The 25,460-nt window shown below is 51.9% G+C and overlaps 1 protein-coding gene across 1 annotated transcript in view; it reads right to left on the minus strand.

The window, feature by feature from the left end:
• LOC138769192 (phospholemman-like) overlaps nt 1-7,406 on the minus strand; it is a 61,742-nt gene extending 54,336 nt beyond the window's left edge. Inside the window, exon 1 of the mRNA XM_069947485.1 lies at nt 7,322-7,406. The gene's annotated coding sequence lies outside the window, so the exon portion shown is untranslated. The remainder of the gene's footprint in view (nt 1-7,321) is intronic.
• Nucleotides 7,407-25,460: the final 18,054 nt, after the last annotated feature.

Genomic DNA, 25,460 nt, shown 5'->3' on the forward strand with positions numbered 1-25,460 from the left:
AGTATGTGTGCCACTGTCCAAGGTTACAGTCTGGTGCATAAGAGCACAGCGCTGATATCTTCTGTAACTTCAAGGATGTTAGAAAAAAAATAAAATAAAAACTTCCAAGAAGTTTTAACTCTTGTATCTATGATTTTACTGCTCACTGCTCAAGGTTAGAAGTGAAGCTCAGAGCGTTCTGCTTACTGATAAGAGCAGCGTATTGAAGGAATATTCATTTCAGTGGATTTATTTAATTTTTTTTATCAAAAGAAGGTTAATATGGGACGAGTGTACAATGTTTAATTATTTTTTTAATGTTTTTATTTTAGGGTTAACAGTTTTGTGATGATTATAGCAAACTTAGCTCATGAATATATATGTACTTTTATCCCTAGTAAAAACCAAACCCATGTCCATGGCTCCAGTCTGCACGCCTTATGCCCCCCCAATATATATATATCTTGTGCTAAGTGCATTGAATCCAGCATCTCTGTTGCCTATTGATGTAGATTCAAATGGGGGAGGGGATAGAGGTGAATGGAAATGGGAGCAGCCCATTTTGATGGAGTAGCCAATTTTGATGTTTTAAATTTTTTTAAACACCGTACAAATTTTTTATTTTTGAATAAGGATGTTTTTGTTACTTATTGTGTTTGATATTTTAAATTGTGAAAGATGAAAATGTAATTGAAAGCCCAAATATTAATGAAAGTTTAAAAGTTTTCATTGTAGATTATCTCAGACTTTTCAAAGATGGATGACACAAGACGCAAGGATATATGGTGACCGCCATGCAGAGTGACGTTCCACTGCAGAAACCGCTCCTGCTATAAGCTGGAGGTGAGGACAATCACTGAGACATGTAGGATGGTTGAAGGTAACTGTGCAGATGTCTATATGAAGCCCACCATTATGGGTTAATTGGCAAATTAGAGATTTGTTTGGTCCCTGGGCTTACCAAAAAGCTGCCATAGAGCGGCTGACGCAACGTTCACGCTGACAAACCCTGATGCCTAAAGGGTGATGGATGATGGATGAAGCTGGTGATGCGGTGGTTTCTGTGCTCTTCCCAAGGTAACAGTGTACAAAGCGTACAAGGGAATGGGGAGATGTTTCCAGTCTCTTCCTGAGGTAACCGTACATAGTGTACAGGTGGAGGAGGAGATGTGGATCTGTTTGTTTTTAAGTCTTTTCCAGAGACAATCAGCAACAAGCTGTGAGACCAGCGGATGGAGAAGAGGTACTGGGTAAAGATGGCAGTCAGACAGTAAGTAACTGTGTTTGCCGCCTGCCTTGTATCCCACTGTAAGTTATCTGACAAAACCAGCAGAAGGAAGCCATGTGTAATGTGGTGTAGTATCCTCACATTGGGCGGCCCAGGGGACAACAAATATAGCAGAGAGGGTTGTGTACGGCTGTATTATCTACACCTGTCATAACCTACTGTAAGTAACACCGTAAAGTGCCTGTCTGCATAGTCTGTCATCTTCCTGCCTGTTTCAGGGAATGTAAGTGGACGTCATCCACCTGCCACAGGTGGCCTATACAGGTATGTCCTTGTCTGTACTGGTGTCTTCTTTACAGGTCAGCCAAAGCTATGGGAGACGACAAAGCCAATGTCTGAGGTGATATTAGTGGCCTTAAAAGAAGCGATATAACTGAGGCCAAGAATCCGGTACTGAAGATTGTGAATTCACTAATTGGTTATTATAAGTGAATCTAGAGGTTACATAGTAGGTCACATTGTGGAGATTTTATTGCATTCACCTGTTATGCTGTTTTTGGTTTATGTGTCAATCAACTTTTTATTTTTGCTTTTGCCATGAGATAAGATTTGTTCACATCTAAACTTTTATTTTCAGAAACTTTTTAAAGTTAGTTTTTGTGACTTTCCAATACCCACATGATACCGAAGTGGTAGAGTCCTTGTGATAGAGTCACATCTGTTATATACAGTGAAGAACTTATCGTCTGATCACTCAGTGTCACAGGGAGACGTAGGAGTGACAGGAGACTAGTTAGGTTCGGGACGGAGGATTGTCTTACCTTTAAAGCAGTCCTACGGTAAAGGGACCTAGAGAAGGGGGCTACATCTGTAGTCAAGATTAGGGACAAATCTTAGGGACAGGAGTGATGAGACAATAAGGTTTGGTTATTTTGATAAAATCCGGAGAGGTATTTGTCATATACATATATTAGTTTGGGTATTGATAATAAGCTTTTATTTGTTTTGTTGTAACTAAGCTGTATATTGATGTATACTGTACAGACTCGCCCATTGTTTAGTATTTTCTTTCGGTTATTGCAGATCTTACTACCACATCTGCTGTAAGTTTGTTCCGCCATCTATAACTTTCAATAAAACGTATGGTACTATTTTTGTCTATCCTATGGTGATGCCCATAAACTAATAGGAGTCCTTCAGGTCTCTTCCAAGTGGTCTTATGCATAATACTGATCTGTTTTTCAGTAAAAGTGTTCATGTGTATTTTCTCTCGTATAAAACCTCAACAAACAGGAAGAAGCTTCACCCTCATATAAGAGACTAACGTTACTATGCTTTCTTTCTCTTATCGGTTCTCTTGAATCTGTGCCGCCTGGACATTTCTGGAGGTTGGATGCTGTACTAGTACTTGGAGGATGTTTTCACCTGTGGTCCCTTGATCAACCTGCGACTGAGGGTAGAGTCCTTAAAACCTCCAGCTACGACCCAACCACCAGTGATGAACCATATCCATGCTCCACGGATGTCAAATGGGGGAATGATAAGGCCAGCGATACGATTTTACCTACCTGCACCGTACCTATATGAATACACATATATATATAGGCCTCTTGCTCAGAAGCTCCAGCACATTAGAGAGTCCCTGATAGGGTTAACTTATAGTTGGACCATTTCTTACCTTGGAAAACTTCTGATATGACACTAGAAAGAATGTTTTGTCTCAAGAACTATTTCCCTCAGAGACATGTTTATCAGCGTCCAAGGCCGTTCTCAGAGGAAAGTTGCCTGTCTGTTACAGTGGGAATAATGTGAAAGTATCATTGCAGAGAATGTATTGTTCTAACCTTTTTGAATAATAATAATGAATACTAATATAGATGCCATTGCGCATGACTGAATATCTAAATCACTAGCACCGCCTCATCTATGTCTTATTAGCATTTGTTACCACCCTATATTTTATCTGTCTATAAAATGTGATTACCATAATAAAACTTGGGCCATTTTCTCCAGGCTTATAATCATGATACATTGTCTTATCTGTGTCCATGACGTATAAGTAACGAGCTGGTAATACTGCAGGATTCCAACTCTAGATATAATTTAAAAACCATCCTTTACCTGGGTTTTCGGCTTCTCTCCATAGAGAGATGTCAACATATAAATTTAACCTTAACACACACACATACAGGACCACAGACCCCCTCCACCACCACAGTACCCCCCCCCCCCCCCACACACACACACACAGGACCACAGACACCCCCCCCACACACACACAGAGGACTACAGACCCACACACACACATACAGGACCACAGACCCCCCCACAACTACAGAGAACCCCCCCCCCCCGCACAAACACACACATGACCACAAACCCCCTTCCTCCCCCCCAACACACACAGGACCAAAGAACCCCCCACACACACAGGACCACAGACCCACCCCCACCACGCACAAACACACACAGGACCACAGACCCCCTTCTTCCCCCCCCCCCCCACACAGGACCAAAGAACCCCTCCCCCCCCCCGCACACACTTGACCACAGACCCCCCCTCTTCCTTCCGCCCCCACAGGACCACAGACCCCCCCACACACACACCCAGGACCACAGACCCCCCCCCACACACACACACAGGACCACAGACTCCCCCCCCTCACATAGGACCACAGACCCCTGCCACACACACACAAGATCCCAGACAACCCCCCACACACACACACAGGACCACAGATCCTCTACATACACACAAACACACACAGGACCACAGACCCCCGCAGGACCACAGGACACCCCGCCCCCACACACACAGGACCACAGACCCCCCCACACAGGACCACAGACACCCCCCAACACACACACACAGGACCACAGACACCCCCCAACACACACACACACGACCACAGACCTCCTTCACCCCCACACACACACAGGACCATAACCCCCCCACAGGACCCCCCCACACACACACACACAGGACCACAGACCCCCGCACACAGGACCACAGACCCCCTCCCCCCCCACACACACAGGACCACAGCCCCCCACACACACACAGGACCACAGACCCCCCCACACACACACACAGGACCACAGACCCCCCCCCACACACACACACGACTACAGACCCCCGCAGGACCACAGTACCCCCCCCCACACACACACACAGGACACCAGGCCCCCCCCCCACACACACACAAAGAGCCAAAGACCCCCACACACACGGGACCATAGACACCCCCTCCCCACACACACACACAGGACCACAGACCCCCCCTCCCCTAACACACAGGACAACAGACCCCCCCCCCCCCCACACACACACACACAGGACCACAGACCCCCCCCCCCAAAAGGACCACAGACACCCACAGGACCACAGACCTCCCTCCCCCCCACACACAGGACCACAGACCCCCCCAACAGGACCACAGACACCCACAGGACCACAGACCTCCCTCCCCCCCACACACAGGACCACAGACCCCCCCACACACACACAGGACCACAGACCCCCCCCACAGGACCACAGACCCCCCCACACACACACACAAAGGACCAGAGACCCCCCTCCCCCCACACAAAGGACCACAGACCCTCCCACCCCCCCAAAGGTCCACAGACACCCCACACACACACACACAGGACCAAAGACCCCCCCACAGGACCGCAGACCCCTCCCCGACACACACACACAGAGGACCACAGACCCCCCGACACACACACACACAAAGAACCAAAGACCCCCACACACACGGGACCATAGACACCCCCTCCCCACACACACACAGGACCACAGACCCCCCCTCCCCCCAACACACAGGACAACAGACCCCCCCCCCACACACACACACAGGACAACAGACCCCCCCAACAGGACCACAGACACCCACAGGACCACAGACCTCCCTCCCCCCCACACACAGGACCACAGACCCCCCCACACACAGGACCACAGACCCCCCCCACAGGACCACAGACCCCCCCCCACACACAAAGGACCAGAGACCCCCCCTCCCCCCACACAAAGGACCACAGACCCTCCCACCCCCCCAAAGGTCCACAGACACCCCACACACACACATACACAGGACCACAGACACACACACCCACACACACAGGACCAAAGACCCCCCCACAGGACCGCAGACCCCTCCCCGACACACACACACACACAGAGGACCACAGACCCCCCGACACACACACAGGACCACAGCCCCCCCACAGGACCACAGACCCCCACACACACAGGACCACAGACCCCCCTCTCCGACACATACAGGACCACAGACCCCCCCCCTTCCCCCACAGGACCACAGACTACCCCCCCCACCACAGGACCACGGACCCACACACAAGACCACAGACCCCCTCCCCGACACACACACACACACACAGGACCACAGACGCCCCCCACACACACACAGGACCACAGACGCCCCCACACACACACAGGACCACAGACACCCCCCCCACACACACACAGGACCACAGACTCCCTCCCCCCCACACACACAAAGGACCACAGACCCCCCCCCACACACACACAGGACCACAGACCCCCCCCCCCACACACACACACACAGGACCACAGACCCCGCCACACACACACAGGACCATAGACCCCCCCTCTCTCTCACACACACACACACACACACACAGGACCACAGACCCCCCCTCCACACACACACAGGACCATAGACCCCCCCCCCTCTCTCACACACACACAGGACCACAGACCCCCCCCACACACACACACACACACACAGGACCACAGACACCCCCCCCACACACACACACACACACACAGGACCACAGACCCCCCCCACACACACACACACAGGACCACAGACCCCCCCCCACACACGCACAGGACCATAGACCCCCCCCCCTCTCTCACACACACACAGGACCATAGACCCCCCCCCTCTCTCACACGCACACAGGACCATAGACCCCCCCCCTCTCTCTCACACACACAGGACCATAGACACCCCCCCCTCTCTCTCTCACACACACACAGGACCACAGACCCCCCCCCCCACACACACAGGACCATAGACCCCCCCCTCTCACACACAGGACCATAGACCCCCCCCCACACACACACACAGGACCATTGGCCCCCCTTCTCTCACACACAGGACCATTGGCCCCCCTTCTCTCACACACACACAGGACCACAGACCCCCCCCCCCACACACACACACAGGACCATAGACCCCCCCCCTCTCTCATACACACACAAAACCACAGACCCCCCTTCACACACACACAAGATCCCAGGCCCACCCCCCACACACAGGACCACAGACACCCTACACACACCGAAAGGACCACAGCCCCGCCCCCCACAGGTCCACAGACCCCCCCCCCCACAGGACCACAGACCCCCGCAGGACCACAGGACCCCTCCCCCCACACACACACAGGACCACCACACACGCACAAAGGACCACAGACCCCCACAGGACCACAGACACACAGGACCACAGACACCCCACGCACACACAGGACCACAGACCCCCTCCCCTCCCCCCCCCCCACACACAGGACCACAGACACACACAGGAGCACAGAAATACACACAGGACCACAGACCCCCTTCACCCCCCCCCCCCCCCACAGGACCACAGACTTCCCCCACACACACACAGGACTACAGACCCCCCCCCACACACACAGGACCACAGACCCCCCCCCCCCACACACACACACAGGACCACAGACCCCCGCAGGACCACAGGATCCCCCCCCCCCACACACACACACACACAGGCACAGGACCACAAACCCCCCTCTCCGACACATACAGGACCACAGACCCCCTCCCCCCCACACACACATATAGGACCACGGACCCACACACGCACTTGACCACAGACACCCCCACACACACATACTGGACAACAGACCCCCTCCCCCCACACACACAGTACAACAGACCCCCCCCCCACACACACACAGGACGACAGACCATTCCCCCCCCCCCCCCCCCCCGCAGGACCACAGGCACCCCCACACACACAAACATTGTCATAAAGTTCAAAGCAAACAAACCAAAAGTTTGAACCGAACAATAGAAATGAATGTAAATTGGATTCTTACCAGACAGTGTAAAAGCAGGGTGCCCGGCTGTGGGTGCTGTGCGTGGGTGTCTGTGGGTGCCGTGAGTTGATGTCTGGGTGCTGTGTCTGTGAGTGGATGTCTGTGGGTGCTGTGCCTGTGGGGGCTGTGTCTGTGGGTGCTGTGAGTGGGTGTCTGTGGGGGCTGTGTGTGGGTGTCTGTGGGTGCTGTGAGTGGGTTTTTGTGGGTGCTGTGTCTGTGGGTGCTCTGTGTGGGTGTCTGTGGGTGCTGAGTGGGTGTCTGTGGGTGCTGAGTGGGTGTCTGTGGGTGCTGTGTCTGTGGGTGCTCTGTGTGGGTGTCTGTGGGTGCTGAGTGGGTGTCTGTGGGTGCTGAGTGGGTGTCTGTGGGCTGCCGTCTGTAGGTGCTGCGTTCAGTAAGTCCGGCGTCCACTCTTTCTTCGCTGTGAGACACAAGTGAGTGTGTTTACACTTTGCTGAGTGCCCCCTCCCCCTGTGACTCCGCCTGCTGCCCCCCTCTGCCCCCCTGCCTGTCTCTGCTGTCTTCTGTCCGGCTGCTTTCCCCTATTTGGCTGTATCTGCAGCCGTCTCTGGCTCTTATCTCCCCTCACACGCCAGTCACATGCTGCGCTCACACTAATGCACCAACAATGGCAGATTGTGGAGGGAGAAATCCCCCAAATCCCCCGTAACACACAGTACACCGCCACCGCCTCAGCTTCTACAACTCACCCACTTCTTACTTATATCAGATTCTGGGAAAGCTGGGAGAGAACCAACTCTGCTGTCACCCGGCAGGGTCATGGATGGCAGGCAGGGTCAGGGCGGGCAGGGTCAGGGCAGACAGGGTCGGGGATGGCAGTGTCATGGCGAGCAGGGTCAGGGATGGCAGTGTCAGGGATGGCAGTGTCAGGGATGGCAGGGTTAGGGCGGGCAGGGTCAGGGATGGCAGCGTCAGGGCGGGCAGGGTCAGGGATGGCAGCGTCAGGGCAGGCAGGGTCAGGGATGGCAGGGGCTGGAAGGGTTAGGGTGGGCAGGGTCAGGGATGGCAGGGTGAGGGCAGGCAGAGAAGGGATGGCAGGGTTAGACATGGCAGGGTCAGTCTGCTGATTCCTCTAACCTGCCAGTCCCAGTTTTTGATGTAGAATGTGGCCACCAAGGAGGAGCGTTAGATGTTAAGGTGATGGTGGGAGCCATTTCCACTGGTATCTGTAGCAGGAGGGTTAGGGTAAAGCAGGAGGGTTGGCTGAGCAATGGCAGGCTGACGCTGTTCAGGGAGTTTGGGTGGCTGTGTCCCTGCGGATCCTGGAGGGTGAGGAGTTGTGTGGGTCATGGCGCCCAGCTGTGAGAATAAAGAGAGTGGTGGTGGCGGATAGGGGTAGTGGTGGTTGTGTGCACCATGGGAGTGGTGAAGGGAATGGCAGTCAACCCTTAATGTTGGGGATACTACATCAATGAGGCAGGGACGGGTCCGGCTGTCCCCCAGCTGCTATTAGGAGGAGATCCTCATCCTTAGGCCTACCTGGGCACTTGCAGCGGCACTTCCTGAGGCATTGCAGAGAAGTCAGAGAACACTCCAGGGAAGGGAGGTCAAACTGCCCTTCTGGGTACAAAAACACAGTTTAGGGGTCTTCTGAGAGCATAATGGTCTGGTCCCTCCAAACACCCGGGCAGAAGCTACTGGCACTGACTATGACTAACAGACTGAGGCTCTGGAGGTGATCAGGAGACTTCACCCAAAGCAAGATCCAGGCACCAAGCCATCTAGTTCTTCCCAGCATGAGGTAGAAGGAAGTGGCAAAAAGAGAAAAGGCTGTGAAAGAGAAAATGGGAAGGAGCCAAAGGCAACTTTACACTCTACCCTCGATACAGACCCAATGTCCAAAACCACCTCGACCAGCCCCCCTCTCTAATCTGTCCCTTGAGGATATCTCCTGCCTTTCCTCACAGGATAAGGAAGATAGAAGGCCGTGAAGCCTCCACAAGGTGTAAAGCCTCCCCCTGCTGAAGCAGATTCTTTGGGGGGCCAGTAGCCCCTGGGTCTGGGCATGAAGATCAAGGTATGGACATGACCACCAGTTTAAAGAGCTGTAAAGAGCAAGCTAAGGGAGTGAGGAGGCAGACGGGTTATCGATTTGGAAATGGGGAAATGCCTGATCTTGGATGTCCTCATGAAGGGGCAAGAGCTCCGGCTCATTAACATCTATGCCCCACAAACTAAGTGGGACCGTAAAAGCCTCTTCATGAGGATTAAGCCCTTTCTTTTTACGAGTCGGCAGGCGGTCTTTGGTGGAGACTTCAACACTATCACGAGATCTCAGGACAGGAGGGGCGCCAAAGACAAGCTGGCTTATGATAGCATGGCACTGATTAGCATGGTCAGGGAAGCTCACCTGGAGGATGCCCACATCTGGAGCCCCTCGGGTCACACAGGTTTTGCCTTTCATCGAAGTAGCTGAGGGTCTAGATTGGACAGGTATTTAAAGGAGGAAACCGTCTCTTCTGCAGTGTCCATCTCATGAGTCTGTATCTGGCCTGGGGTTGGGACTCCAGTATCCAGCTCTTCCCCCAGTTCCTTACCTGCAATGGAGCCTAGTTAACTAGTGTATCTTGACCTAGCATTGTAGTGACCCAGTATGGGCCCCCAAGTCCTGTTGCACCCGAGTAAGATAACTTGTAACTCTCTCAGGATCACACAAATGGATGTATCTGCTGTAACCAACGTTTTTCCCACTTGGTGTCACTACTGTGTTTCTGTGTAACTTATTCTATGCATGGCTGAAGTCTTCAAGGGGTTAACTGTTACGTGTCACATGTTGCCTTTCTGACCACTCACAGGTGCAGATGCTTTCCCTCCTTTCTCTAGCCTATCTCCTTTAATCTCTCTCTCTCCACACACACAGCCCCACAAATCACAGGCAGGGTTGGATAGATCCCTGAAGTTAGGACTTAGTTAGGACTTAGTTCCTGGTGGGAGGGGTTAGTCAGTCTAGTTTCAGTGATGGAGAGAGCAAAAGAACGAGTCTCTGCAGAAGCCAAGCCAGGGCCTGGCTTTGGCCAGGTCCTCTAACAGGGACACAACTAGATAAGTCAGTTCTTCCTTTGAACCACTATGAAGCACTAGAACCACTATGTAGTGCTAAGCCTTCTACAAGGGGAAAGAAACCAAACAGGGATCGCCTTGCCCACGCCATGAACCTCTCTAAACCATGCAGGGCGTTTACCTTCAGAGTCATAGGAACTGACCCCAGTGGAACAAAGGTACTAGGAAAAGTCTACGTATTCCACTGCACAGCACAGGACAACTGGGAAGGCTCGGGAGTCTGCTCAACCCAGATAACAATGCCTGGGGCTTATACTACCCACTGAGGACGGGTATCTCGCAACTAGGGGGAATAGCGGCTTGGTAAAGACTAGAAGTCACCCGTGAGTACTTGTATTCTCTATTCTCTTCTACACATCTCTACTGTTCGTGCAAAGTACACTTTACCTTGGGCAGGGCCCCTCTGGCAACTCCTCTCTTCTCTCTACTGCAAAGAACCTTCTTGCCACATGCACCTGATCTCTACCTTAACTACAAGCACCTGAGTTATCACAAGATTGTAACTACTGTATTGCGCTGAACTGGATTGTTGCCCCAAGTACTATCCTTGTATTGCACTACAGTTATCCTAAATAAACTTCTCTACTTTGCTAAAGCACCAGACTTATCTCTTCCGCACCCACACACACAGCTCTACACTTAGGTTAATTCTCTTTTTTTGTGCTGCTGCAGTGCCAGACAGTCCGGGGTGGGTCCCATACCACCCCAGGCTACCGTGACAAGTGCCCAAGTGACCTTAGACCCACTCAGCTACCACACCATCATACCAGCTGCGCCAGAGGAAATTCACACCAAAACCAACACTCCCCACACCTCACCACAGTGTTCCTTGCTGAATTTGTGTACCTGGTATTCTGGCATTTGGACTTTTCTCTTGGATCACGTTTTGTGCTGCGCCACCCTCTTGTTACTGACTTGGACCTCTGACATTGCTGTATTGTGGTGCGTTTGTCTTGTCTTTGTTCCGTGTTCCCTCATGTAGGATTAGGGACCGTTGACCAGTTGTCTGCTGCCGTTAAGGCTGTTGAGGCAAATAGGCAGGGACAGCGGGGCGGGCACATCTTTTCTGTTCCTGGTCCCATATCCTGACATTATCACAGGCCCTTTCCCACACCAGCAATCTCGGCGGTTCGGCAGGTCTGTTGAACCGTCAGTAGCTGACCGCCTCAATGATATTGTGACACGGATGGAGGGCATGGCAGGTTTACGGTAGACGTTTTACAGACAATAATCTTGATATAGAGTTGAGTGCTTGACTCAGTGCTTGAGGTAGGTGCTAGGAAAGAGTAGAAGTAGTAGTTGTAGTAGTGCTTGTAGAAAGTAGAGGAGTTTGCTAAAAGAGCCCTATGCCCAATGTAGCCTTGTACTCTGCCATTACCTTGGTAGATATCTTTGTAGAGAAGTGATACTCATACCCACGTTTAGACACTGTCTGACCGCCTTCTGCCCACAGTATTGTAGAACCCGTCCTAGGTGGGTAGCACGAGCCCCAGCCGGGGTTACTGGGTGTCCTACGGAGATCAGCTCCTCTTGCTTCAGGAGTCTGTCCTGCACTTTGTAGACATGTTCCTGGCATGGGCTAGGGTGTTCCTTGGTGGTCACTCTCCCTTGTGCTCAGCACTGCATAGTGTAAGTGGTAGTGGCTTTTGAAAAGCTTTTGGTCTCTAGCTGCATCTGTTCACACTGATAACCTAGTCCTGGGGGGCATCTGTGTGGTGTCCCAGCACAGGTGTACCACTTTTATGCACTTGGGCAAAGTAACTCACTCTAGTTCCCACAGTGGGATATGGTTAAAGTGTATTCTGTGTTTTCACCACTAGGTGTCACAACAATGTTTTCTGTATGTTTTTATAGTGTTCACAGCTGAAGGAAGCATTGGGTTAACTGTGTCACATGTTTATTCTCCTCCTATTACAGGTGCATATTTACCTCACTTTTCTACCTATTCTCTTTCTTCTCTCTTTGCACCACACAGCCCCACCAATCACAAGGGAGTTTAGCTTGCCCCTATAAAAGGAGGTTAGTTCCTGTTGGGGGGGGGGGGGTCTTCTAGTTTCAGTCACCAGAGAGCAACACCCACACAGAGCAGTTCCTGCTGCAGTGAAGTCAGGGCCTGGCTCAGGCCAGGACCCTTGTCAGGGACCAATAGACTTTCTCTACTGTTACGTAAGTAACCACAGCTAGCATGCAGTGCTAGACCCCTCAGGAGGGAGGACTCTCTCTGAGGATCACCTTGTCTATGCCAGGGATAGCTTCTACAACACACAGGGAAGCATACCGGAGTTAGGTACTGACCCCAGTAGGACAAAGCTGCATCTCGCTTACATATCCTGCTGTAACAGACGGCTGTTCTGAAAAGTTTTGGGAAGTCTGCTCAACTCAACGCAGGGACCTGGGTCCTTGTACTACCCTAATAGGATGGGTATCTTGACACTATAGGGCATAAGGTGGTTAGATCCAAGTTATCTATACGTGAGTATGAGTTTCTCCTTCTGCTATCAACCACGCTATCCCGGCAGAGTACACAGATACTGTACCTTGGATAGGGCCCTTAAGACGCTCCTCTACTCTAACTTCTACAGTTACTACTTCTTCTACCTCTCACCTCCACCTGCAGTTACAGAAGCATTGTTTTTGTGTATTTGCACTGAAGAACTTAAGTAAACTGAGGTAATACTGATTAAGCTGCTGGACTCTGTCTACATTCTGCACCTACACACGAGGTAACACTTGGGTTATCCAAACCTGCGGAAGCAGTGCCTGTCTGACCGGGAGTAGGTACCAACACCACTCCATGCTACCTTGACAAGTGCCCCACATCCACCTAACACCCATCCCGGCCAACTGAACCCCTAAGAGGTCTAAGATGCCTTCGCCTCCCAAAAAAAAAGACTGGACTTAAGCCTTTATTTTGTATTGGTGTTGCTGGAGCAGATCGAGCTGAGGACTCCAGTACTGATGAGGCAGAGGGTACCAGCAGAAATAGGGCAGGGGCTGCCTCTAAACAGTCCAGGCAGGCTGTTCGGTCCTTTCATAAAGGACCGGTGGCAGGGGCGGATTAACTTTACCATAGGCCCCGGGCTGTTCACCAAGCCTAAATTTCATATCCCCTTTGTTCGGCCGGAGGGGCTTGAGCTTTTTTGGTCAAACTATGAGCTGGTAAAGCCATAACATTTTAAGCCATAACAAATAACTCTCTTGTATTGACATCATGACGTGGCTTGGCCGGTATGGTGAAGTGGTGGAAGTCCCAAAAAAGAACAGGGATGAATATGGCATCTGGTCAGGACCTTTATGGTTAAACTTAGGTATTCAGGAAACACCGTTACCCACATACCATCTGCAACCTTCCTAGGAAGGGATCGAGTCCAGGTCTTCTACCAGGGTCAGCCTAAGCTCTGTCACAGGTGCGGTGACCCCACACATTTCAGTGCTAGGTGTACGGTGAAGAAGTGCTCATTGTGTGGGGGTGTAGGCCATCTCGCTGCATCCTGTGTCCAGATTAGGTGTCACCTGTGTGATGACTTAGATCACCCATTAGCTACTGCCCTCATTACTTTGCCAACGTGGTTGTTACCCCGGTGGAAAAAGGTAGTGAGGAGGAATCTTCTGGGAAGACGGCTGGCGGAGGTGAAGGTGTGACGCCCAACAGAGGCCTCTGAATAAGCGCCAAAGTAAAAGGGAGATGGGGGAATCTCAGGAGCCTCGGCATCTGTGGTGACCTCTGATCTCATCCCTGAGGCCAATCTTACTGCTGAGGCTCTGAGGGGCAGTGATCTGGATGAGGAGATTTGGAGGATTCGGAAAGAAGAAGGTGGCATCTCTCCACTGTCCATGGTGAGAGCGCGGATGAGGATAGTGGGAGATGGGTGGAGCACAAGGGGAGTTTTAAAAAGAATAAGAAAAGGGGAGATGTAAGATCTTCTCCCACCCACCAGATACCAAAGGAAGGTACAACCATCCTCCCTCTCATTGGTCTCTCAAACTGGTTCCAAACCCTCCAAGACATTGCAGGAGGCACATGGTGAGTTTGCAGTTGTTGCGGTGATGGAAGGGCCTACAGGGGACATCAAATCCTCTCTCCCTTGGAAAGTTATGTCCTGGGGGAGGGGGATATTGGAGTCGGGGGACGAGGAAAATGTAAATAAAGGGGACATGGATACATCCGTTTCACTAAAGAGGGGTAAGCCATCAGATGAAGAAGGTGGTGGGGAGCATGGGAAGGATAGTGGAAAAAAGAAAGCCATCAAACTGAATCACCCATGATGGCGGCACCCTCTCCATTGACGCTGGCTTCCATTAATGTAGCCAGCATTAAAGGGGTATTTCCCCCCAATATTATTTTTGCATTAATACGTTACCCACCTGTAGATTTCCATCTTTCCAATATAAAGTTATAATGGATTCTGCACAGTTTTGCTGTTATGTAGGTGCACTCACCCCCACCAAATTTTTGGGTGGTTCATGATAAGATACCTCTGTTTTAATGGTTCCCTGTGTTCTCACTGCCATGCTGTGTCAGGCTGAGTTTTTGGGTGGTGCATATGCCTAGCTCTGTTTTAACCAGGCTGTTGCACAGAATTAGGCATAATGGTGCCATTAGGCAGCCTCAGAGACATCCATACATGCTCCCCTGCTGTTTCCTGTCCATTTCCGTGGTGTTTCCATAAATTTCTGAGGATGACAGGTTTTCATACGACCTTTCCTCTACCGAACTTTGGTCCCCTGCAAAAATGCTCGAGTCTCCCATTGACTTCAATGGGGTTCGTTACTCTAAACGAGCACTTGAGTATCAAGAAATATTAGTTTCAAGTAACGAGCACCCGAGCATTTCAGTACTCGCTCATCACTAGTAAAGACCCGTCCCGCATTGAGAATTCGTGTTCCAAAGTGCATTTCAATGAGGACAGAAAAATTATGGCATCAGGATCAGGCAAAAGCGTTTGATTGGGTTAACCATGAGTACCATGTGCTGCCGGGCGTGGGTTGTTGTTTGGCTTCAGACATTGTGTACAGGGGCAGAGAGTTTCCCGCTTGTGAACGGTTGGATTGGCCACTCTTTTGAGGTTGGGTCTGGTGTTCATTGCTCTTTGAGCCCACTGTTGTAAATGTTTGCAATTGATCCTTCCTTAGGAGAATTGATTGTAAACTGTTAGCAGGGGTGAGAATGGACCCTGCGGTGCCGGATTTCACTCTGAGGGTATATTCACACAAATGGACTCGCTGCGAGTCTGGCAGGTCCTGGCAGTTCCCACACACTATATACTTGCTGCAGTCTGAACGACCGCAGCGAGTATGTAATTCTGCCGCCCTTAACCCCTTCTGCTCCCGCCCGGCTCCCCCGCTGTAAGCATACATTACCTCTCCTCGCTGCACGGGTCCGGCGTCCTGCTCTCCCGTCCCGCCAATCAGTGGCTGCGGCTGGGCAACACACTGATTGGCCGGACGGGAGAGCAGGACGCCGGACCCGTGCAGCGAGGAGAGGTAATGTATGCTTACAGCGGGGGAGCCGGGCGGGAGCAGAAGGGGTTAAGGGCGGCAGAATTACATACTCGCTGTGGTCGTTCAGACTGCAGTGAGTATATAGTGTGTGGGAACTGTCACAGTGTGGGAACTGCCAGAGTCCGTTCGTGTGAATATACCTTGAGGGTGGTAGTGTAGACCAGTGATGTCACCATATTCGTCTCCTCGCAAGAGGAGGTGCAGTGTGTGATGTCAGGTGGATTACTACTACTCTGGGTCCAAGATCAACCAGGATAAGTGTGAGAGTCTCTGGCTGGGAGGTGGAGATCCTGGATTTGATCTCCCGGACACCCTTCAAGAGCCCCAGGAGTCTGCAAAAGTTCTTGGCATCGAAGTCGGCCAAGGGGATTACCCCAAACAAAACTGGGACAGCAGGCTTAAAGAGGACCGGGGTGACAGGCTCCCGACCTCCAGCTAGAACCTCTTATAAGTACCTGATCCCGCTGAGCAGGGCCGGATTAAGGTTGGTGGAGGCCCCGGGCGACAATTTTGTTGGAGGCTCCCCCCCCCCCCCCCCCAAAAAAAAAAAAACAATATCACAATCTATATAGATGTCAGCTTACTGTAGGCGACTTAACACAGATCCCTCCTCGCTCCTGGCTGTATGGCTCAGCATCCTCCTCTGTTGTGCACGTGATGGTCACTAGAGGCTGCAGTGCAGAGGAAGACGCACAGCCCTAGAGACAGGATGGGGTAGGGGTGAGTATCAGGGTGTGTTCTCACATTGTGTTTGTGTTAATAACGCAATGTGAGAACCCAGCACTTTCTGTGTGCTCTTAGCCACTGTGTTAGTGCCATATTACATAGTCTGATATCCTGGGTAAGCAGCACCGTTCTGCTAGATTGGCGCTCACTTACAGAGCCTATGATAAGGCTAGATCAGCCATCAGCCGCACATCACTTCTAAACGTAGCGATGCACGGCCGGTGGCCAATGATTTTTGCTAGCGAGAAGCAGTGATGGTATTATGGCTTAGAGCAATATAGCCTAACTTTTTTTTTTTTTTTAATAAACTTGAGGCACCCCTACCGAATAATGTTCTAAAAAATACAAAAGAAATGTCATCCAGTGACTTACAGGTGATGTCTTCTTTGATCTGAGGCGTCACTTTCCGTTTCCTCTCCATCCGGCCCGGATCACCAGGAAGATTTCTTGACCTGCCAGACAAACATCTTAGGCTCCGCACTTTTACAACAACTTCCCTCCCTTTTTCCAACCCATAAGGTCCCAAACAGTATTAATTCCACTTTTTGGTGTGATTTCCAGTAAAGTGAGTAGGTATGTGGGTTGCCCCCTTGCTGTTCCCCAAATAGTTTTAAAGTCCCTATGTCCCCATATAGTAATAATGTCCCCTGCTATGTCCACATATATAAATAATGGTTCTGCTGTACACCCCATATAGTAATAATGCCTCCTGCTGTGTCCCCATATAGTACTATTGCTCCCTGCTGTGCCTCCATATAGTAATAATGTCCCCTGCTGTGCCCTCCATATAGTAATGTCCCCTGCTGTGCCCCCATATAGTAATAATGCCCCTGGTGGCTGTAGTCAACCCCTAGTGGTGTCCTGGTAGCTGTAATTGCCCTCCCCCCATCCCCAGTGGTGTCCTGGTAGCTGTAGTTCTCCGCGGGACCCTGCCATAGATGCAGGCCGTATTTAGAATTCATGCTGTCCTAGGCACTTTGCATGCTGAGGCGAATTCCCCCCCACCCACCCCCCCTGGCACCCCAGCGTGGTGTATGCATGGTGTATACCCCGGCACGGTTGGCTCCCCAGCACGAATACTCAGCACCCAGTACTACTGAGCGCCCCCCCCCCCCCGGCTCTCAGTAGTGCTGGGTACTGGGGTGCCGCTCTGCTTGATGCCCGCTCTTCTCATCAAACAGACGTGAAGGAGGAAGGAAAGTGGCCGGGGACTTCTTAGTTTGGGGTCCGCTTCTGTCCAGTATCGGACTGGGGTACCTGGGGCCCACCAGAGGAAATGATCCTTGGTGCCCACCAATATAGAACCAGTGAGACACGACAGGCCGCTGCTTTCCTGGATTCATCTGTATCTGTGACAAATCCTTCCTTAAAAACATTTTCAGTCAAACTAAAACTCTCAGAACACCCTCCATTTATTCAGCTCTCAGGGTATGCTGGGAGTTGTAGTCTCTGAGCGGACAACCCTTTAATAAATCTCTGTGTGCAGAGGCTCCTGGTGGCTGCAATCTGTGAGTGACATCAGCCCTGAAGGTCCAGCAATACATCTGTCCACACTGTACTACAACTCCCAGCATATCCTGAGGGCTGCAGACTGTCAGTACATACTGGGAGTTGTAGTGCCTGCGGCTGTTGTAGTTGGGTCCTATGTGCATTATACAGTGAATGCTTTCTGGAATATAGGAATACAGAGATCTGTGGGGGCTCAGTGGAGGGACGTGACCCCAGAACAGCACTAATAGGGATAGGGGGAGATGTTTTGTTCTATTCCCTATTAGTGATGTTCTGGGGTCACTTCCCTGCACTGAGCCCCCACAGATCTCTGTATTCTTATATGTCACAAAGCATCCAGTGTATAATGCACCTAGGACCCAACTACAACAGCTGCAGGCACTACAACTCCCAGCATGTACTGACAGTCTGCAGCCCTCAGGATATGCTGGGAGTTGTAGTGCCTGCAGCTCTTGTAGTTGGGTCCTAGGTGCATTATACACTGGATGCTTTGTGGGGGATCAGAATACAGAGATCTGTGGGGGCTCAGTGCAGGGAAGTGACCCCAGAACATCACTAATAGGGGATAGAACAAATACATCTCCCCCTATCCCCTATTAGTGCTGTTCTGGGGTCACTTCCCTGCACTGAGCCCCCACAGATCTCTGTATTCTGATCTCCCACAAAGCATCCAGTGTATAGGACCCAACTACAACAGCTGCAGGCACTACAACTCCCAGCATATCCTGAGGGCTGCAGACTGTCAGTACATGCTGGGAGTTGTAGTGCCTGAAGCTGTTGTAGTTGGGTCCTAGGTGCATTATACACTGGATGCTTTGTGGTATATAAGAATACATAGATCTGTGGGGGCTCAGTGCAGGGACGTGACCCCAGAACAGCACTAATAGGGGATAGAACAAATACATCTCCCCCTATCCCCTATTAGTGATGTTCTGGGGTCACGTCCCTGCACTGAGCCCCCACAGATCTCTGTATTCTGATCTCCCACAACGCCTCCAGGACCCAACCACAACAGCTGCAGGCACTACAACTCCCAGAACAGTCTGCAGCCCTCAGGATATGCTGGGAGTTGTAGTGCCTGCAGCTGTTGTAGTTGGGTCCTAGGTGCATTATACACTGGATGCTTTGTGGGGGATCAGAATACATAGATCTGTGGGGGCTCAGTGCAGGGAAGTGACCCCAGAACATCACTAATAGGGGATAGGGGGAGATGTTTTTGTTCTATCCCCTATTAGTGCTGTTCTGGGGTCACTTCCCTGCACTGAGCCCCCACAAATCTATGTATTCTTATATGCCACAAAGCATCCAGTGTATAATGCACCTAGGACCCAACTACAATAGCTACAGGCACTACAACTCCCAGCATTTACTGACAGTCTGCAGCCCTCAGGATATGCTGGGAGTTGTAGTGCCTGCAGCTGTTGTAGTTGGATTCTAGTTTAAAAGTTTGCGCGAGTGTACTGTGACCGCGGGGCTGTGTCAGTACACTACCGCAAACCATACACTGACCTATTTAGACCCCAATGGTACACAGGCTCTGCACACTATAGAAGTTATTACAGTGCAGTTACTAATGACTCACGGGTGACGTCTTCTCCCATTGCTGTCGCTCACTCTTTGCTTTCCTCTTCATCTGGTGCAGCATCATGAAGACTTCTCCGACCACAACTCAACGGCAGAGGGGCGGGCTGGCTGGCAGGGAGAGAAGCTGGGGGGGGGGGGGGCAGGGAGAGAAGCTGGGGGGGGGGGGCAGGGAGAGAAGCTGGGGGGGGGGGGGCAGGGAGAGAAGCTGATGGGAGCAGGGGGATTGACAGAGGGGCGGGCTGGCAGGGAGAGAAGCTGGGGGGCAGAGGGATCGGCAGGGAGAGAAGCTGGGGGACAGGGAGAGAAGCTGGGGGCAGGGGGATCACCGAGGGGCGGGCTGGCAGGGAGAGAAGCTGGGGGGCAGAGGGATCGGCAGGGAGAGAAGCTGGGGGGCAGGGAGAGAAGCTGATGGGGGCAGGGGGAACGGCAGAGGGGCGGGCTGGCAGGGAGAGAAGCTGGGGGTAGGGGGATCGGCAGAGGGGCGGGCTGGCTGGCAGGGAGAGAAGCTTGGGGGCTGGGAGAGAAGCTGGGGGGCGGGCTGGCAGGGAGAGAAGCTGGGGGGCAGGAAGAGAAGCTGATGGGGGCAGGGGAATCAGCAGAGGCACAATGTAAGCTGATGGGACAGCGCCACCTACTGTCAGTATAATGTAAGCTGATGGGACAGCGCCACCTACTGTCAGCTCCATGTAAGCTGATGGGACAGCGCCACCTACTGTCAGTACAATGTAAGCTGATGGGACAGCGCCACCTACTGTCAGTACAATGTAAGCTGATGGGACAGCGCCACCTACTGTCACTGCAATGTAAGCTGATGGGACAGCACCACCTACTGTCAGTATAATGTAAGCTGATGGGACAGCGCCACCTACTGTCAGTACAATGTAACCTGATGGGACAGCGCCACCTACTGTCAGTACAATGTAAGCTGATGGGACAGCGCCACCTACTGTCAGCGCAATGTAAGCTGATGGGACAGCGCCACCTACTGTCAGTATAATGTAAGCTGATGGGACAGCGCCACCTACTGTCAGTATAATGTAAGCTGATGGGACAGCGCCACCTACTGTCAGTATAATGTAATCTGATGGGACAGCGCCACCTACTGTCAGTACAATGTAAGCTGATGGGACAGCGCCACCTACTGTCAGTATAATGTAACCTGATGGGACAGCGCTACCTACTGTCAGTATAATGTAAGCTGATGGAACAGCGCCACCTACTGTCAGTATAATGTAAGCTGATGGGACAGCGCCACCTACTGTCAGTATAATGTAAGCTGATGGGACAGCGCCACCTACTGTCAGTACAATGTAACCTGATGGGACAGCGCCACCTACTGTCAGTACAATGTAAGCTGATGGGACAGCGCCACCTACTGTCAGTATAATGTAACCTGATGGGACAGCGCCACCTACTGTCAGTGTAATGTAACCTGATGGGACAGCGCCACCTACTGTCAGTGCAATGTAAGCTGATGGGACAGCGCCACCTACTGTCAGTATAATGTAAGCTGATGGGACAGCGCCACCTACTGTCAGTACAATGTAAGCTGATGGGACAGCGCCACCTACTGTCAGTGTAATGTAAGCTGATGGGACAGCGCCACCTACTGTCAGTATAATGTAAGCTGATGGGACAGCGCCACCTACTGTCAGTACAATGTAAGCTGATGGGACAGCGCCACCTACTGTCAGTATAATGTAAGCTCATGGGACAGCGCCACCTACTGTCAGTATAATGTAAGCTGATGGGACAGCGCCACCTACTGTCAGTATAATGTAAGCTGATGGGACAGCGCCACCTACTGTCAGTATAATGTAAGCTGATGGGACAGCGCCACCTACTGTCAGTACAATGTAACCTGATGGGACAGCGCCACCTACTGTCAGTACAATGTAAGCTGATGGGACAGCGCCACCTACTGTCAGTATAATGTAAGCTGATGGGACAGCGCCACCTACTGTCAGTACAATGTAAGCTGACGGGACAGCGCCACCTACTGTCAGTACAATGTAAGCTGATGGGACAGCGCCACCTACTGTCAGTATGATGTAAGCTGATGGGACAGCGCCACCTACTGTCAGTATAATGTAAGCTGATAGGACAGCGCCACCTACTGTCAGTACAATGTAACCTGATGGGACAGCGCCACCTACTGTCAGTACAATGTAAGCTGATGGGACAGCGCCACCTACTGTCAGTACAATGTAACCTGATGGGACAGCGCCACCTACTGTCAGTACAATGTAAGCTGATGGGACAGCGCCACCTACTGTCAGTATAATGTAATCTGATGGGACAGCGCCACCTACTGTCAGTATAATGTAAGCTGATGGGACAGCGTCACCTACTGTCAGTATAATGTAACCTGATGGGACAGCGCCACCTACTGTCAGTACAATGTAAGCTGATGGGACAGCGCCACCTACTGTCAGTACAATGTAAGCTGATGGGACAGCGCCACCTACTGTCAGTACAATGTAACCTGATGGGACAGCGCCACCTACTGTCAGTACAATGTAAGCTGATGGGACAGCGCCACCTACTGTCAGTACAATGTAAGCTGATGGGACAGCGCCACCTACTGTCAGTACAATGTAACCTGATGGGACAGCGCCACCTACTGTCAGTATAATGTAAGCTGATGGGACAGCGCCATCTACTGTCAGTGCAATGTAAGCTGATGGGACAGCGCCACCTACTGTCAGTATAATGTAAGCTGATGGGACAGCGCCATCTACTGTCAGTGCAATGTAAGCTGATGGGACAGCGCCACCTACTGTCAGTATAATGTAAGCTGATGGGACAGCGCCATCTACTGTCAGTACAATGTAAGCTGATGGGACAGCGCCACCTACTGTCAGTATAATGTAAGCTGATGGAACAGCGCCACCCACTGTCAGTATAATGTAAGCTGATGGAACAGCGCCACCCACTGTCAGTACAATGTAAGCTGATGGGACAGCGCCACCTACTGTCAGTACAATGTAAGCTGATGGGACAGCGCCACCTACTGTCACTGCAATGTAAGCTGATGGGACAGCGCCACCTACTGTCAGTATAATGTAAGCTGATGGGACAGCGCCACCTACTGTCAGTATAATGTAACCTGATGGGACAGCGCCACCTACTGTCAGTACAATGTAACCTGATGGGACAGCGCCACGTAGTGTCAGTATAATATAAGCTGATGGGACAGCGCCACCTACTGTCAGTACAATATAAGCTGATGGGACAGCGCCACCTACTGTCAGTACAATGTAAGCTGATGGGACAGCGCCACCTACTGTCAGTATAATGTAAGCTGATGGGACAGCGCCACCTACTGTCAGCACAATGTAACCTGATGGGACAGCGCCACCTACTGTCAGTACAATGTAAGCTGATGGGACAGCGCCACCTACTGTCAGTAGAATGTAAGCTGATGGGACAGCGCCACCTACTGTCAGTATAATGTAAGCTGATGGGACAGCGCCACCTACTGTCAGTATAATGTAAGCTGATGGGACAGCGCCACCTACTGTCAGTATAATGTAACCTGATGGGACAGCGCCACCTACTGTCAGTACAATGTAAGCTGATGGGACAGCGCCACCTACTGTCAGTACAATGTAAGGTAATGGGACAGCGCCACCTACTGTCAGTACAATGTAACCTGATGGGACAGCGCCACCTACTGTCAGTACAATGTAAGGTAATGGGACAGCGCCACCTACTGTCAGTACAATGTAACCTGATGGGACAGCGCCACCTACTGTCAGTATAATGTAAGCTGATGGGACAGCGCCACCTACTGTCAGTACAATGTAATGTGATGGGACAGCGCCACCTACTGTCAGTATAATATAAGCTGATGGGACAGCGCCACCTACTGTCAGTACAATATATAGCCCAAAAGAAATACAGGATCTGCCTATTGCTCCTCCGTCTATTTGTTCAGACAAGATCCAAATCATCTGCAGCTGGAAAACAGAATAGATGGAAGAAAAACAATAGATTCTTGGCGAATGTTCTGCAGCCGCTTCCCAGAAATTTCTCAATGAAGCAATTGTTCTGTGATCGCTGGAGAATTCCGTCTCTCCCTCTCTGTTATCAGCCCAGGAATTCCATCTCTCCCTCTCTGTTATCAGCCCAGGAATTCCATCTCTCCCTCTCTGTTATCAGCCCAGGAATTCCGTCTCTCCCTTTCTGTTATCAGCCCAGGAATTCCGTCTCTCCCTCTCTGTTATCAGCCCAGGAATTCCGTCTCTCCCTCTCTGTTATCAGCCCAGGAATTCCGTCTCTCCCTCTCTATCAGCCCAGGAATTCCGTCTCTCCCTTTCTGTTATCAGCCCAGGAATTCCGTCTCTCCCTCTCTGTTATCAGCCCAGGAATTCCGTCTCTCCCTCTCTGTTATCAGCCCAGGAATTCCGTCTCTCCCTCTCTATCAGCCCAGGAATTCCGTCTCTCCCTCTCTGTTATCAGCCCAGGAATTCCGTCTCTCCCTCTCTGTTATCAGCCCAGGAATTCCGTCTCTCCCTCTCTATCAGCCCAGGAATTCCGTCTCTCCCTTTCTGTTATCAGCCCAGGAATTCCGTCTCTCCCTCTCTGTTATCAGCCCAGGAATTCCATCTCTCCCTCTCTGTTCTCAGCCCAGGAATTCCATCTCTCCCTCTCTGTTATCAGCCCAGGAATTCCATCTCTCCCCCTCTTATCAGCCCAAGAACTCCATCTCTCCCTCTCTGGTATCAGCCCAGGAATTCCGTCTCTCCCCCTCTGTTATCAGCCCAGGAATTCCGTCTCTCCCCCTCTGTTATTACCCCCTGTCGTGGGGCATGACCCTGGCTTTTGGCAGGTTTGGTGCTGCATTCACTTTCCGGCTATGCTCTCACTACGGGAACGTTCTGGCGTTGAGCAGGGAAGGTGATCAGGATCACTGTGATCCCATAGTGAGAACTTGCCTGTATGTGTAGACACATCTATGAAGGTATATATGTATATGATAAGGAGGGGTCAGAGGTGGTGACAGCAGCCGGGGCTTTCGCTCACAGACAAAATCTGCCCTCGCCCACCTAAGGTCTGTTCTGCCCCTTTAATATTTCCCTATGGGTGGCAGAGATGGCGCGTGGGCTCGTCTGTCTACGATAACCTACTCTCTGGCGGCTGACGTCACTTCCTGGAGGCGCCGCATAGGATCCAATTCCTGGAGGGAAGAGGAGAAGAACCCAACCAACCCTCCCTGCCCTCTGTGCAGTCAGTGCCCAGGGGGAGGGGCAGAGGCGCCCAGGGGGAGGGGCAGAGGCGCCCAGGGGGAGGGGCAGGGGCACCCAGGGGGAGGGAAGGAGGCGCCCAGGGGGAGGGGCAGGAGAGCACAGGGGGAGAGGCAGGAGAGCACAGGGGGAGGGGCAGGAGAGCACAGGGGGAGGGGCAGGAGAGCACAGGGGGAGGGGCAGGAGAGCACAGGGGAAGGGGGAGGGGCAGAGGCACACAGGAAGAGGGGCAGGGGAGCACAGGAAGAGGGGCAGGGGAGCACAGGAAGAGGGGCAGCGGAGCACAGGGGGAGGGGCAGAGGCGCACAGGAAGAGGGGCAGGGGAGCACAGGAAGAGGGGCAGGGGAGCACAGGAAGAGGGGCAGGGGAGCACAGGAAGAGGGGCAGGGGAGCACAGGGGGAGGGGCAGAGGCGCACAGGAAGAGGGGCAGGGGAGCACAGGGGGAGGGGCAGGGGAGCACAGGGGGAGGGGCAGGGGAGCACAATGCTGG

Source organism: Dendropsophus ebraccatus, chromosome 12, assembly GCF_027789765.1.
Source record: "Dendropsophus ebraccatus isolate aDenEbr1 chromosome 12, aDenEbr1.pat, whole genome shotgun sequence".
In the NCBI taxonomy this organism is placed as follows: Eukaryota; Metazoa; Chordata; class Amphibia; order Anura; family Hylidae; genus Dendropsophus; species Dendropsophus ebraccatus.